We start from the raw sequence: 15,730 nt of genomic DNA, 5'->3' as shown, positions 1-15,730 counted from the left end.
AAGTGGGTCTCTTGTAGACAGCATATTTATGGGCCTTGTTTTTGTATCCATTCAGCCAGTCTATGTCTTTTGTTTGGAGCATTTAATCCATTTACATTTAAGGTAATTATCAATATGTATGTTCCTATTATCATTTTCTTAATTGTTTTGGGTTTGTTTTTGTAGGTCTTTTGCTTCTCTTGTGTTTCCTGCCTAGAGAAGTTAAGGTTTTAATTTCTTCGTTGAACCTGAATGAGATCCTTGCTGGGTAATCTTGCTTGTAGGTTTTTCCCTTTCATCAGTTTAAATATGTCCTTCCACTCCCTTCTGGCTTGCAGAGTTTCTGCTGAAAGAGCAGCTGTTAACCTTATGGGGATTCCCTTGTATGTTATTTGTTGCTTTTACCTTGCTACTTTTGATTTTTTTTTTGTATTTAATTTTTTATAGTTTGATTAATATATGTCTCAGTGTTTCTGTTTGGGTTTATCCTGTATGGGACTCTCTGCACTTCCTGGACTTGATTGACTATTTCCTTTCCCACCTTAGGGAAGTTTTTGTCTATAATCACTTCAAATATTTTCTCAGACCCTTTCTTTTTCTCTTCTTCTTCTGGGACCCCTGTAATTCGAATGCTGGTGTGTTTAATGTTGTCCTAGAGTCTCTGAGTCTGTCCTCAGTTCTTTTCATTCTTTTTTCTTTATTCTGCTCCCTGGCACTTATTTCCACCATTTTATCTTCCAGCTCACTTACTGTTCTTCTGCCTCAGTTATTCTGCTATTGGTTCCTTCTAGAGTATTTTTAATTTCAGTTATTGTGTTGTTCATTACTGTTTGTTTGCTCTTTTAGTTCTTCTAGATCCTTGTTAAATGTTTCTTGTATTTTCTCCATTCTTTTTCTGAGATTTTGGATCTTCTTTACTATCATTACTCTGAATTCTTTTTCAGGTAGGTTGCCTATTTCGTCTTCATTTATTTGGTCTTCTAGGTTTTACCTTGCTCCCTCGTCTGTCACATATTTTTTTGTTTGTTTGTTTGTTTATGATGGGTGGGGCTGTATTCCTGTCTTACTGGTTGTTTGGCCTGAGGCATCCAGCACTGGCATTTGCAGGCAGTTGGATAGAGCCAGGTCTTGGTCCTGAGATGAGGACCTCTGGGAGGCCTCACTCCGATTAATCTTCCCTGAGGTCTGAGGTTCTCTGTTAGTCCAGTGGTTTGGACTCGGAGCTCCCACCACAGGAGCTCAGGCCCAACGTCCAGCCTGGGAACCAAGATCCCGCAAACTGGTCACTGGGGGTTCCTCCTGTCACCTTAGGTGTCCGTGGTGCCCCACTAGTGCCTGGTAGGGGCCCTAGCTGTGCAGAGACATGAATTCCATGTCCTCCTAGTCTGCCATCTTGACTCCGACCCCCCAGTCAATCTTGTTTGTTTAAAAATGTCCTTATTTTCTCCACATTTTGGGAGTAAGTTTTATTAACATGGAATGCCAATTATTTCTTCCCAGAACTTTATTCCACTGTTTTCTCCCCATTCTTGTTGCTATGGAGTTACTCCCCAGTTTGTGTTGCTCCTTTTGTAGATACTCTTTTTTTTTTTTTTTTTTGGTCCTTATGATTCCTATAAAAATCTTCTGTTTGTTGTGTTCTGCAATTATACCACACAGTATGTGCGTGTGAATTTCTTTTTATTTATTTTGATTCGTTGTTCTTTTTAAGTCTGAGGGTTCCTGTCATTTATTAATTCTGAAAAAAGTCTTGGTCATGATAGTTTTTAATGATGATTCTCCTAATTCTCTCTCTTCTTTCTTTCTGGAAGTCTCATTACATATGTCGGCCTATTTCATTCTTACCCCCACCACCCCATGTCTCTTAACCTTTGCTATTTTCCATTTCTTTGTCTTCGTCTTCCTGGGCTACGCGCTGTAATTTCTTCAAATCTTCAATTTCATGAATTATCTCTTCTGTAGCTGAACCATAAAGTTTTAAATTTCAATTAATTATTTTTCAAGTTCAAGAATTTCTACTTGATTCTTTGGTGATTTTTTACAGTCTTTGAGTCATACTTTGGATTGACTCTCTTCTAAAACCACATATTGCTTGTAGACCTTTTGAGGATGGCCGTTCTGACTGGTGTGAGGTGATACTGCATTGTAGTTTTGATTTGCATTTTTCTAAAAATTAGCGAAGTTGAGCATCCTTTCATGTGCCTCTTGCCCATCTGTATGTCTTCTTTGGAAAAATATCTATTTAGGTCTTCTGCCCATTTTTTGATTGGGTTGTTTGTTTTTTTGATATTGTGCCACATGAGCTATTTGTAAATTTTGGAGATTAATCCCTTGTTGGTCTCATTGTTTGCAAATGCTTTCTCCCATTCTGTGGGTTATCTTTTCATTTTGTTTATGGTTTCCTTTGCTGTGCAAAAGCCTTTGAGTTTGATTAGGTCCCATTTGTTTATTTTTGTTTTTATTTCCATTATTCTAGGAGGTGGATCCAAAAAGATACTGCTGTGATTTATGTCAAAGAGTGTTCTGCCTGTATTTTCCTCTAAGAGTTTCATAGTGTCTGGCCTTACATTTAGGTCTTTGATCTATTTTGAGTTGAGTTTTGTGTATGGTGTTAAAGAATGTTCTAATTTCACTGTGTTACATGTAGCTGTCCAGTTTTCCCAGCACCAGAATGGCCATCATCAAAAAGTCTACAAACAATAAATGCTGGAGAGGGTATGGAGAAAAGGGAACCCTCCTACACTGTTGGTGGGAATGTAAGTTGGTACAGCCACTATGGAGAACAGTATGGAGGTTCCTTAAGAAACTAAAAACAGAGTTAACGTATGATCCAGCAATCCCACTCCTGGGCATATAACTGGAGAAAAACATGGTTTGAAAGGATACATGCACCCCAATGTTCATTGCAGCGCTGTTTACAATAGCCAAGACCTAGAAGCAACCTAAATGTCCATCAACAGATGAATGGATAAAGAAGATGTGGTACATATATACAATGGAATATTACTCAACCATTAAAAAGAATGAAATAATGCCATTTGAAGCAGCAGGGATAGACCTGGAGATTATCATACTAAGTGAAGTAAGTCAGACAGAGAAAGACAAATATCATATGATATCGCTTATATGTGAAATCTAAAAAAAAAAATGATACAAATGAACTTATTTACAAAACAGAAACAGACTCACAGACTTAGAGAATGAACTTACGGTTACCAGTGGGGAAGGGTGGGAGGGGATAGATTGGGAGTTTGGGATTGACATGTACACACTGCTATATTTAAAACAGATAACCAACAAGGACCTACTGTATAGTACAGGGAACTCTGCTCTATACTCTGTAATAACCTAAATGGGAAAAGAATTTGAAAAAGAACAGATACGTGTATATCTATAACTAAATCACTCTGTTGTGCACCTGAAACTAACACAACATTGTTAATCAACTATATTCCAACACAAAATAAAAATTTAAAAATTCCACATATTACGCACACTTTTTTTTTTTTTTTTTTTTTGCTGTACGTGGGCCTCTCACTGTTGTGTCCTCTCCCGTTGCGGAGCACAGGCTCTGGACACGCAGGCTCAGCAGCCATGGCTCACGGGCCCAGCCACCCCGCGGCACATGGGGTCTTCCCGGACCGAGGCACGAATCCGAGTGCCCTGCATCGGCAGGTGGACTCTCAACCACTGCGCCACCAGGGAAGCCCCTACGCACACATTTTTTTTAAGCAGAATTTTTTTTTTTTTAATTGGAGTAAAGTTGCTTTACAATGTTGTGTTAGTTTCTCCTGTACAATGAAGTGAATCAGCTATATGTATACCTATATCCCCTCCTTCTTGGACTTCCCTCTATGCATGCTTTGTTTTTGAACGCTGTTTATGATAATTTTAATAATGAAGTCTTCTGTATGTGGTTCTCTTGTTTGTTGTTTTCTGCTGGCTCTAACATGGGACTTTTTGTGATTTTTTTAAAAAATTGTGTGCTCCTCTTTTTGAAACTCTGCCTGCAAGAATTCTTTGAGGCCTGGGTTGAGAATGCATTCCTCTCAGGAGATTTTTCTTTTATTCAGACCCAAGGTCATTTCAAATTTAAATTCTTGGTTTGCAGTTTTTCAGATTAGGCAAAGGGTATAATGAGAGACAGGTGGGCTGGCCAGTGTACATATTATCAAGGGAAACTTTTAAATTTCTCTTTGCACCAGCATGATCTTTAAATTTCCTTTGAAAATATAAAACATCAAACTCACAGAGAAGTACAGTAATAGAACAGATATCTGCAACGGTAACACAATCAAACAGGTGGTTTTTGTTCCATTTGTTCCCTTTTTTTTTCTTTCTAATTCCTAATTGTTCCACAGTTCTCTTTCTTTCTTGGAAAAAATTTGTATTAACAAAATATAACAATTACATTCAAAGAGATTAAAAACATGAGCAAATATTTTACTCTAATACATATTAAGCAAAACTAGTTTAATTTATAAAGAGGAGTCGGGGTTTGAATCAGGGCTTGAAGGAAATGGTAAGCATTTGGAAAAGCTGTTGAGAGAAACTGCAGATGACAAAAACAAATAGAAGGGTTGATAAACAACAGCCTGACAGCTCCACCGTGACTGGAGGCACAGATCAGCCATGGCTCGTAACTAGGAGTATCCACACTGCAGTGTCCTCGTAGGACCAGAGTTCTGCTGGGCGGATCTGGCAGAAGGACAACAGTTAGGGAACCTGCAGGTAAAGCAGCTTACAGAAGTGCTGCTTGGATTTACTGTGCATATAGATCACCTGGGTATCTTGTTAAAATGCAGATTCTGATTCAGGGGGTCTGGGACGGGGCCGGAGACTAAACATTTCCAACGTTCCCAGGCGTTGTTAATGCTGCTGGTCTAGGGACTCACCTTTCAGCCAAGGGGTCCTGGGTCATAGAGGGAATGGAGATAAGAAGGGTCCTGACACAGTGGAAGAAACAAGATGGCCCTAGCAATTGGAGGGAGGTCTTTGTGTGTTGAGGAAGAGGATTAGCAGGAGTCAGAGATGAGAGCTGGGCAGAGAAAGCAGACTGGTCAGAACGAGATATGACCATTTAGGGTATAAAGTGGATCTGGCTGAAGGCAGAATCCAGGACCTATTCACGGAGCAGATAGCTGAAGTGGAACTGTAAAGGTATCGGGAGTTAAGAAGGCCCAAGAATTGGAGGTTTAGTTGTCAGCTGTTGGTAAAACCTACAGTAATTGTGGGAGAAGTCGGTGTAGCAAAGACGGGGAGCCTGCCTGACAGTCTTTGATGAATGGGGCTTGATGGGGTGGTCATGAGAGCATCTGAGAAGTTGGTAGCTGAGCCTGGCAAGGAGGGGTAGCAGGCAGACACAGCCTCAGACTAGGATGAAGTCTGAGGTTTGGGTGGGAAACACAAGAAATAGTTGGTATGTGCACAGTTAAGAGCCTTAGTTAAGGCAAGGAAATGGAGAGAACATTTTAGAAGAAGGTCAATGTGGTTGTCCTAAAGCTCCTTACCTCTGGACAGGAGAACGCTGGGGGCAATTTATGTCCTTGAGGCTCTTTGTGGATCAGGCATGACTAGACCTCACCCAGGCCACACCCTTGCTCAGCTGCTTCCCTTTTCTTGCGCTGCTTCCCTAATGGCTTTTTCCTGAAGATTACACCCTCAATAAATGCCAAGCACCTGAGTCTCTATCTCAGCTCTGCTTCTGGGGAGGCTGATGTAAAGCAGGTGGTCCCAGAAGTAGTGCTGGGAAGCAGACCCTCAGGATGGATTCTGGAGGTGAATCATCCACCAGCCCCTGGCGATGATGGGGCCGGAGGAGTAGCGATGGTCCCTGGAATTCTACAGCACGTGTGCTGAACTGGGAAAGGACGCGTGGGGGGAAGGACACACTGGCTCGTGAGTTGTCTCTGGCTTTGTGAGATCTGAAGGGATACAGGGATTTGGGGGACCACGAAACTGGGTGGCTACTGCTGATGCTTTGATGCTTTGAAGAGAAAAGGACAGACTGGGGCAACGAAGCATCAATCGAAGCTAAGTATGAGAGCCAGAGGTCTCCGTGGCAGCACGTAAGGAACCTTCATCCCCGTCCACTAGGCTCAGGATCTAATCTAAGAGTAGAGGCACGTCCTTTCAGAGAAGGAAGACTCTCAGCTCTGGTAAGTCTCCTACATCACAGGCAAAGCCCTGAGGGGGAAGGGGTGGGATCTCGACACTCAGTATGAAGGTATCTGGGTAGATGCGCTCATATTTCCCTAAACGCTGCGGGCTGCAGAAGTGATTATCCCCGCTTTGTTGGTGAACAGAACCACCCCCCCACCTCTCCCAAATGAAGCGGGTGCCTTAGAGGACCACACTTGTCCTCCTCAGGTCTGCCCCACCTCCGCTGGTAGTGACCACACTAATAACTAGGGTCAGATCTCAGCAGGAGCCAACCAGAAAGTCCTAGGCCTGCAGAGGGAGGACAGAGATTAAAAACCAAAGGACCGGCAGGAACTGGTTAAGGTTTCACGGCAGGAACAGTAGAATACATCTGGGAGTGGATCCCAAGGGTGCGGGTCGAGGGGAAGAGCAGAGTGTGAAGCTGGATGACGGGGAGACTGTTGATATGGCACTCTCCATGACAAAGATTTCATTCCTGCAAGGGTTTGGGATCCGGCCCAGAGAAGCCTGGAAAAAGCGAGAGCCCACAAGAAATGAAGAAGGGACCTCAGAATTGCCACAGCAGCCCACGGAGGAAGGGACACAAAGCTGGAGAAGTGGGCAAGCTGGGAGACTGGAAGACCCACCAGCTGACTATGGTCCTCAGGAGGACCTTTTACTAAGGTGACAGGGGTTACACCGCTGTCACCAAGAAGCTCAGCAGAGGCTCTCCTCTGTAAGCCCCAGCTGATATCAGGAGATGCTGTCATAAAACAGGACTTTACAGTATCCATGGGAACAAGAGGATCCCAGGATGCCCAAGGCCATGTGGCAGCACTCAGCCATCAGCCAGACTCTGAGGACAGTATGCTGGGTGAGCTGCAAGACCTACAGAAGAGAACACAGTGTTCCTGGAGACAAGACATATGGGCACCCAACAGGGCACTGCTTGACATACAACCAAAAGAAACCAGGAGTGGGCAAGCCAAAGACTGAGGTGAGTCACCCCAGTGGAAAGCCAGGATGCCTTGTCCAGCTTCCAGACTGAGATCAGTCCTCAGACACAAAACCCATTTACTGAAGAAGAAACTGGGTCCCCAAGACTCTGAAACACCATGACACACATATGTATAGTGATTCCTCTAGTCCTTCAGCAAAGAAACTTACGGTCTTGACTTGGCTAACTGTGTATTGTAGAAAGGGGAATACCCAGACCTCCTGAAGGATGTTGGATCCAGGGCTGTGGCAGACACTGGCACCCAGTGGCCTGGTACTAAGCACTATCAGGCACCCCTGCTAGAATAGGCGCACATGGGACCCAGGTAACTGATGGAGTCCTAGACCACGTTCAAGTCATGGTGTAGCCATCAAGTCCATGGACCTCAGTGATTATTTCCTTAATTCCTAAATACACGATCAGAATAGACAGTCTTAGCAGAACCCTCACGTTGGTTCCTTGACTTATGGAGTAAGAACTATTGTAATAGGAATGTCAAAGCAGCAGTCCATGAAACCGTCCCCTCCCATCCCAGGTAAGACAGGACATTATGAGCACGACTGTATCCTAGAAGGCACGGCAGAGGTTAGTGCCGCTTCCAAAGGCTTAACAGATGCAGGGCTGGTGGTCCTCATCATACCCCACTCAATTCACTAGCCTGGCCCCTAGAAAAACCCAGATGGATCATGGTGAGAGATACAGCTCCACCACAAACCTCACCCACCAGCTTCAATGTGCCTGATGTGGTAATACTTTCTAGAGCAGGTGGACACGGACCCTGGTGTGTGGTTTGTGGCTACTGAGTTGGCGGATGCATCCTCCACCCCGATCAAAACAGAGGATCTGAAGCAGCTAACGCCACAGGGAATGGCCATTACTCATGGAAGCCTCGTCCCAGGGCTGGGTTAATTCTTCTGCTCTCTGTCACAGTAAAGTCTGAAAGGACTTAGGCCATCTGAACATTTGCAGAAGATCACACTGGTCCAGGACATTGATGAAACTGTGTTAATCCACTTGGGTGAGCAAAGAACGACAAGTACTTTGAAGGTCTTGGTCAGAATCATGTGCTCCCGAAGGTAAGGGAAGAACTCTTCAAAGATACAGGGGCCAGCACGTCAATCAAGTTTTTAGGAGTCCGGTAGTCTGTGGCAAGGGAGAACATTTCCTCCAAAGTAAAGGACCAACTACTGTACTTTGAACTTCCTGACACCAGGAGAGAAACATGGCCTTGGAGGCTGCTGTGCGTTGAGGGGGCAGCATATCCCTCTCTCGGAAACACTGCTGTGGCCCATTCATCAGGTTTCAGCATGGTCCTAGCAGCCCTGCCATGTCCCTGTCCTGACTCCCTCATGGGTGTTCTTAGAGCACAATTCCCTGTAACTCAGGGGCACCGAGATCCCTGTCTCCAACTCTGCTTCTAGGAAACTGAACCGAAGACAAGTTCCTAAAAGGGATGAGGTAGTCATGGACGAGGGAGCAGGGCTGGCTTTTCTGTGATGGCTAAGGAGTACAAGGATGAAAACAAACCATAATTAAGTGTGATCGGTATCCTAACTGGATGTAGGTCTCAGACAGAGGCTGCCCCCTGGGCAGTGAGTGAACAAGAACGAAAACCTGGCTCCACTCCCTCGTCACTGGCCTAGCATCTCCCCAGAAGCGTTTGATTTGGGGGAATTGCAGACATGTGGTTCCCATGTCCCAATTCTCCAGACGTATTTGGAGAAAATATTTTGACGAGAGGCGCTACAAGCAAGCCCCCCAAACCCACTAAGAACGTGGCTGACTTGGATTCCTTCTTTGGATTCCATGCAGGCATGATGGTAGCTACACAGGAAATCCTTCCTGAATTTAATTTTATTAAAACAGCAAATCTGTACCAAGCACTGTGATAGTCACAACCTCCACTCCTAACATTACATTTTCAAAGGTTACAAATTGTACGGCACTTTGTAGTAATCCTTTTCATGTCATTATTTCATTCAGCAAATATGACTGATGGATCTGAAGATGATCACACTAAGAGAAGTAAGCCAGACAGAGAAAGGTAAGTGTCCTATGGTATCACTTATATGTGGAATGTAAAAAAAAAAAAAAGATACGAATGAACTTATTTCCAAAACAAAAAGAGATTCACAGACATAGAAAACAAACTTATGGTTACCAAAGGGGAGAGGGGGCTGGAGGGAGGGATAAATTAGTAGGTTGGGATTAACATATATACACTACTATATATAAAATAGATAACCAGCAAGGACCTACTGTATAATAGCATAGGGAACTATACTCTATATTTTGTAATAAACTATAAGGGAAAAGAATCTGAAAAAGAATATATATATATATATAATATATATATAATATATATATATTATATATATATAAAACTGAATTGTTATGTTGTACACTGAAACTAACATGATATTGTAAATCAACTATACTTCAATTAAAACAAATTTAATTTTTTTTAATTTTAAGAAATTTTAAAAAACCCACAAATATGATTGAATGCTTACTATATACCAGGCATTATTCCAGGCTAAGCTAATAGTGACTCTGGGATTTTTTCAACACATCATTTACCTATATAGATTCAAATGCCAGAGAACTGAAACACATAGACCAGGACTTTTTACATACTCATTACAGGTTCCCTTTGTTTGTGTTTCCTGGTGTTTTGAGATGTGGTCCTCTTTCATTCTTTGGATTATAAGCTTCTAAGTGACGCAAACTATGTGACTGTTCTTTTAAAGAGTCTTTCATCAATGTCTGGCAGTGTTCTCCCACAGGAGGTGACTGAGTGACATCCTTCCCACAGCTGAGCACAAGACCACAAAAATACAAGTTCGTTAGTCCACAAACAACTGTAATTAGTTTCATGAAGCTCGGGAAGCAAGACCCCCAAACTGTGTCAGTGTAGGAGTCCTGGATGGGTGTTATGTACTTCACTTCAATTCTGACAGCATGAGAGACAGACCAGGACTTCTTCTCCTTTTCTCAGTGCACTGCTGATGAATTTTGCAGGACAGCAATTTTAAAACAATCCAAAAGACATTATGTTTTGGAAACATGACATGACAGTGTTCCCCCAACATAATGAATGTATTAATGAATTCTGACACAAAGAGTTATATTCTGGTCTTTTTTTTTTTTTTTAAATCTGCATGCTATTTTATTTCCATTAGAAAAATATTACCTATATAAAATTTGGTCAGCTGCTTCTCCTTTACCTCTACCATTCAAACTTAAGTGCTTTAATTTTACTCAAGTAAAAGCAGAATCGTGTTATCTGACACGAGAACTAAGTATTTCACACCATTAAATTAACAGGGTTTAACTGAATTAGGTGTGCTCCTTAGTATTTCTCAGGAATAGCAACTCATCTTTCCTACATGGCACTTCCCTTTACTTTTATTTTTCTGAGTAACTATGTAATGCGTGTCTCTTCTCCCACATCCAGTAATATGAGTGTTATAGAGGTGTAATTTATAACATCAGTAACTAGATTCATCATTAATCTTCAATTCACATTCAATTCCCCTTATTATATGGTATTTCCAAAATAACTTCAGATATTTCAGTCAACCTTACGCTTCCCAACAAAGATTGTAAAAATTAAGATGTTAATTTAAAAACATTATTAAGATTCCAGACTAAATAACACTGGGCCCACTCAGAGCGATGCTGTCATGAGGGGTCCTTGCACAGCTACTGCTTCAGTCTCAACACTTTGCCCTCCTCTGGGCAAAGCAGCAACCTGAGCAGCTCTCGCGGGAAGACTACTCTGGAAATACTGCTTGTAGATGTCATTGACAGTATTGAAGTCGTTTATGTCAGCCGGCAAAACAGCTGTTCTTGCCACATTCGTGAAGTCACAGCCCGCTGCTTTCAGGATTTCACCCATGTTTGTAAGAGCTTGTTTAGTCTCTTCTGCCACCCCTCCTGGCACAAGCTATCCACTTGCAGGATCCACGGCTAGCTGTCCTGAAATGTAAATGGTCCCATCGACTAGCACAGCCTGACTGTAGGGACCAATGGCCGCTGGGGCTTTCGCGGTGCCGATCACCTTTCTGATCAAAGACGACACGGCTAATGCTTTTTCCCTTGGAGACAACTACCCCGTATACTGCTCCTACACGTGTCTCACGGGTCTGTTCTGGTCTTCTTAAAATTGCCATTTAAGCAAAACGAGTAGCATCCCCCGAAGGGTTTGTTAAGTGGAAGTACAGCATAGCCTAGTGAACCGATGATAAATATGGATTTTAGGCATTCTAATTAAAAATCTTGGCCCTGCTGTGCATAAACGCTATGGATTTTCCTTTTTTTTTTTCTTTTTTTTTTGCGGTACGCGGGCCTCTCACTGTTGTGGCCTCTCCCGTTGCAGAGCACAGTCTCCGGACGCGCAGGCTCAGCGGCCATGGCTCACGGGCCCAGCCGCTCCGCGGCATGTGGGATCTTCCCGGACCGGGGCACGAACCCGCGTCCCCTGCCTCGGCAGGCAGACTCTCAACCACTGTGCCACCAGGGACGCCCTATGTATTTTATTAATAGGGCAAAACTCAGCCTGACTCTCTACGTGCCCTTGGAGCAAGGAGACCCCACCTTTTCAACGGCATCATTTGCAGTGACTCTGCTCCCAGCCAACGCCTCTTTCAGTTCAAAACATCTTTTCAGATTCAATGTAAATGCATCTTACAAACCCACTGTTTGTCCAACGCATCAATTGATTTGACTCATAAGCCACTCTTGACCCTCTTGTACATCCCTCTCCTACAAATAATTTGGGCCTCATGCTTCCTTACTCTTCCTTCCTTCTAGTAGTTTCTCTTTAATAAAAAAAAAAAAAGATTATTGTCAAAACAACCTTTGGTTTCCCCTTTCTGTCAGTAAAAGGAAACAATGATTGAAACAGCTGTGCCCAGGAGCACACAGCCATCCAGAATGTAACAGCGTCTAGGAGATGTTGACAAGCGTAATTTACAGATCGTCACCGTTATGAGAAAAAGAAGGGATGGATAAACAAATGCAATGGCACTTTGTGATGGCAGTTCCACTAGGACAGACGGCTGGGGGCAAGACAACAGCCTTGGGCAAGATATATACAGTGAGACACAAAGTATGAACCTGTCTTTTCAGTTCAGATGGAGACAAAAGGCGAAAACGTGCCCATCAAAAATCATATACTAACAGAGTCAAACTCAAATTCTACTCAGAGGTGATAATCCGATATAAGTCATTCACAGACCCTGTGCCATAGCGCATTTCCCTCGTTTTTAGCCCAATCTGCAATGCCTGCAAAGGTGGCTTAATTACTTCTCAGTTTGAAGATAAAATGATGTGTAGTAGGAAAGTCAAAATTGACTTGATTACTATAAGCTATGAACGTGGCTTTTAGCTGTCTTGATAGCTAGGAAGCCAAAATAAAGAATTAAATCCAAGCTCTGCGTGTGCAGACAGAAGCCGGACTTTGGATCCTAGAGAACCGAGTTTAGTCTGAGCATTCTTTCCGTTTGGGGAGATGGCAGAGGACTCTTCTGTTTAGAAAGCTCGGAGTGCTGCATTTCATCAAATGTCACCTCATTTACCCACAAAATGAATCAGGGAAAGCGTAAAGGATGAAGAGAAGAGGACAAAGCCAGCCTTCTGGGTCGCACCTTGATTCTTCCACTGTTGAGATCCGCAGCTCCCCAGGGCCTGGCGCCGGCGGACTGAATGCCAACCCTGGGCATATACGCTGGGGTTGAGAGCAGACTGAAGGCCAATCCCGGGGACACGCTGGGGTTGTGAGCAAGCCCGGGATGAGCCGTAGCCCCCTCATCCTGGTTGCTGCCCAACCACGGGGTGATTTCTTGTAGGCTGGTAGAGGGGGGACAACCCACTTTGGCTCTGGGGCAGGGGCTGTGCTGGGTCCTCAGAGCCACACAGCTGTGGTTTCACAGGGCAGCACAACAAAGTTCTGAGCTCCAGCAAACGGTGCACAGGCTGAAGCGCTGCCACCACCATATATGCACTGTGTTTCCTTCTTTCTTTCTTTCTTTTTTTTTGATTATTTTACTTGAAGTATAGTTGATTTACAATGTTGTGTTAATTTCTGCTGTACAGCAAAGTGTATCAGTTATACATATACATATATCCACTCTTTTTTAGATTCTTTTCCATTGTGGTTTATCATAGGATATGGAATATAGTTCCCTGTGCTATACAGGAGGACTTTGTTGTTTATCTATTCTATATCTCATAGTTTGCACCTGCTAATCCCAAACTCCCAGTCCATCCTTCCCCCTCCCCCTTGGCAACCACAAGTCTGTTCTCTATATCCATGAGTCTGTTTCTGTTTTGTAAATATGTTCATTTGTGTCATATCTTAGATTCCACATATAAGTGATACCATGTGGTATTTGTCTTTCTCTTTCTGACTTACTTCACTTAGTATGATCATCTCTAGTTGCATCCATGTTGCTGCAAATGGCATTATTTCATTCTTTTTTTATGGCTGAGTAGTATTCCATCGTATATAGGTACCACATCTTCTTTTTCCATACATCTGTCGATGGACATTTAGGTTGTCTCCAAGCGTTGGCTATTATGAATAGTGCTGCTACAAACATAGGGGTTATGTGCTCTATTTCTAGGTGGGACAGGCTAACGGAGCTTCTAGTTTTTATAATGATAGCTGTAAATATCACTAAGAGGATTTTAAAATGCTAACTGCCACTGATAGGACCTCAGTTCCTTAGATTGTGGAAGGTACCACATCAGTCTCAGCAAAATGGCATCACCGTCCACCCAGCTAAGCAACTGGAAACCAAGCTCCCCCTAAACACCTTTCCTAAGCACCCCACACCTCACAGCCAACCCTTCACCCACTCCTGCTGGTTTACCTTTCCCAGTATGGGAAGATGCAAGGAAAGGTTGGATCAGAAAGCTAAAATAATCATGTCTTTCTCCCAGTGGGTGAGAATCTTTCTCCTCTTCTGGCAAACAAGAAAATGTCTCACTTCAGTTCACGTCCGGATGAGATGGTGGTGTAGGTGCTGGCGATTCTGTCACTGATTGACTTGACACATGGCCGCTCCATCCTGCCGTTCATCTGCCCCTAAGCTGGGGTGACAGGACAGATGGCCACCAGTGGAGGGAGGGCTCCAGTGATGCCAGGCAGTAGGACACCTGCACTAAAGACTTCAGCGCTGGGGAACACTGGGGCCCCTGCCCAGTGTGGGTGTGATGGGGCAGGGGGCTAAAGGAATTCTCTAGCCCCCTTTTCTGATGGGAAGCGCAAGACCAGTAAAGAAAAGGCTCTGGAAGGAAGCAATTGGGACCTTCTTGGCTGTCTCTGCCATCTCTAAACTTCCTACCCCCTCTCTGCCTGGGCATTTGGGCAACAAGGGCGGGCAACTCAGTGATCTGTGGGTGTGGGGTGCCCAGCACCCAGGGGTGCTCCAAGCATCGCTCCTCAGAGAACAGGGACAGGCTGAGTTACTCTCGGCGCCACTGGGACAAGGAAACCGGAAATGATCTGGTCAGACCATAAAAGAACATGTGCTGGGAGAGTATTTTGGTAGAATCATCCTGTATTTCTTACAAATGATGACACATCTTCAGCCTGCCTTACGACGCTCCTGATACCTTACCTCACGCTCACCCACTGTAGCCCAGAAGTCAGGGTGCCTCTTGTTCCCTGAGGGACCCTGGGGGCCCAGCAGCATGGCTGGCACACCAGAGACCCAGAAGAAAAATGAAATGAATGGATGAATCGAACTGGGATTGGAATTAAAATCTGGTCCCAACACTAGTGTTATAAACTGATACGGTGGTTCCCCCTAATCGTATTTTGAAAACTGTAGTTAGATGTTTTCAGGTCACCAGTACTATTTGAGCAGCAGCTGTGGTCCGTTTTCAGCTGGGAATAACTGTCTCAGGTGAAGGGGCTTAAACTAAGGCAGTCTGGACACAGGAGTGGGGTGGGGACACTGCTGGCTGGCGCTGCCGCGTTTGAATGATTCCCAGGCTGTACTCGTGGCGGCACTGGCTGTCTGCAGTGTGTGGCCCGGAGTGAGGTCGGCAGCTGTGGCCGCACAGCTCTCACGTGTCCGAGCTGTTGTCGGGACCGAAGATAAGAGAAACAAACCACACAGAATACGAGCCTCAGCGATCCCAAGTAGCAGAGGCCCTTGTTTCAGTCCTGTTGCTCTCCAGGGGCCCAGACTGTTCAAGGATGTGGGAATTCTATAGTTTGGGCCGAGCCCTTCTCCTGGACTGTTTGGATTCCCACCCTACGTGCTGAAAGAGCACCCAGAGCATGAACACACGTGCTTCTGCATCTGAAACTACTTTCTCCTGGACAGAATATAACAGATCAGACCCTGGACTGCAGAAAGCTGGTATTGTTATTGAGTGGGAGCATAAATCCTGACTATATCAGAAGTTTCGGATAATATCAAGAGTCCAATGAACACAGGATCTCCACTGGACTTGGACAAGTAAATGGAATGAACCCATCAGGACTTTGTTTCATTATAAAAAAGTCTCTTCCAACGGAAGAGAAGATAATCCTTTTGGCTGTGATATTTCCCCTTGCTGTCTTCCTCTCACAAAATATATTCATCCAAAGAGGAT

At 44.0% G+C, this 15,730-nt stretch overlaps 1 protein-coding gene and 1 pseudogene across 4 annotated transcripts in view; both read right to left on the bottom strand.

The window, feature by feature from the left end:
* MTUS2 (microtubule associated scaffold protein 2) overlaps positions 1-15,730 on the bottom strand; it is a 486,774-nt gene that overhangs the window by 80,928 nt on the left and 390,116 nt on the right. The window lies entirely within an intron of this gene.
* LOC132413694 (2-iminobutanoate/2-iminopropanoate deaminase pseudogene) lies at positions 10,788-11,292 on the bottom strand (annotated as a pseudogene).

Source organism: Delphinus delphis, chromosome 18, assembly GCF_949987515.2.
Source record: "Delphinus delphis chromosome 18, mDelDel1.2, whole genome shotgun sequence".
NCBI classification, from domain to species: Eukaryota; Metazoa; Chordata; class Mammalia; order Artiodactyla; family Delphinidae; genus Delphinus; species Delphinus delphis.
This window is presented reverse-complemented; position numbering and strand designations above follow the sequence as displayed.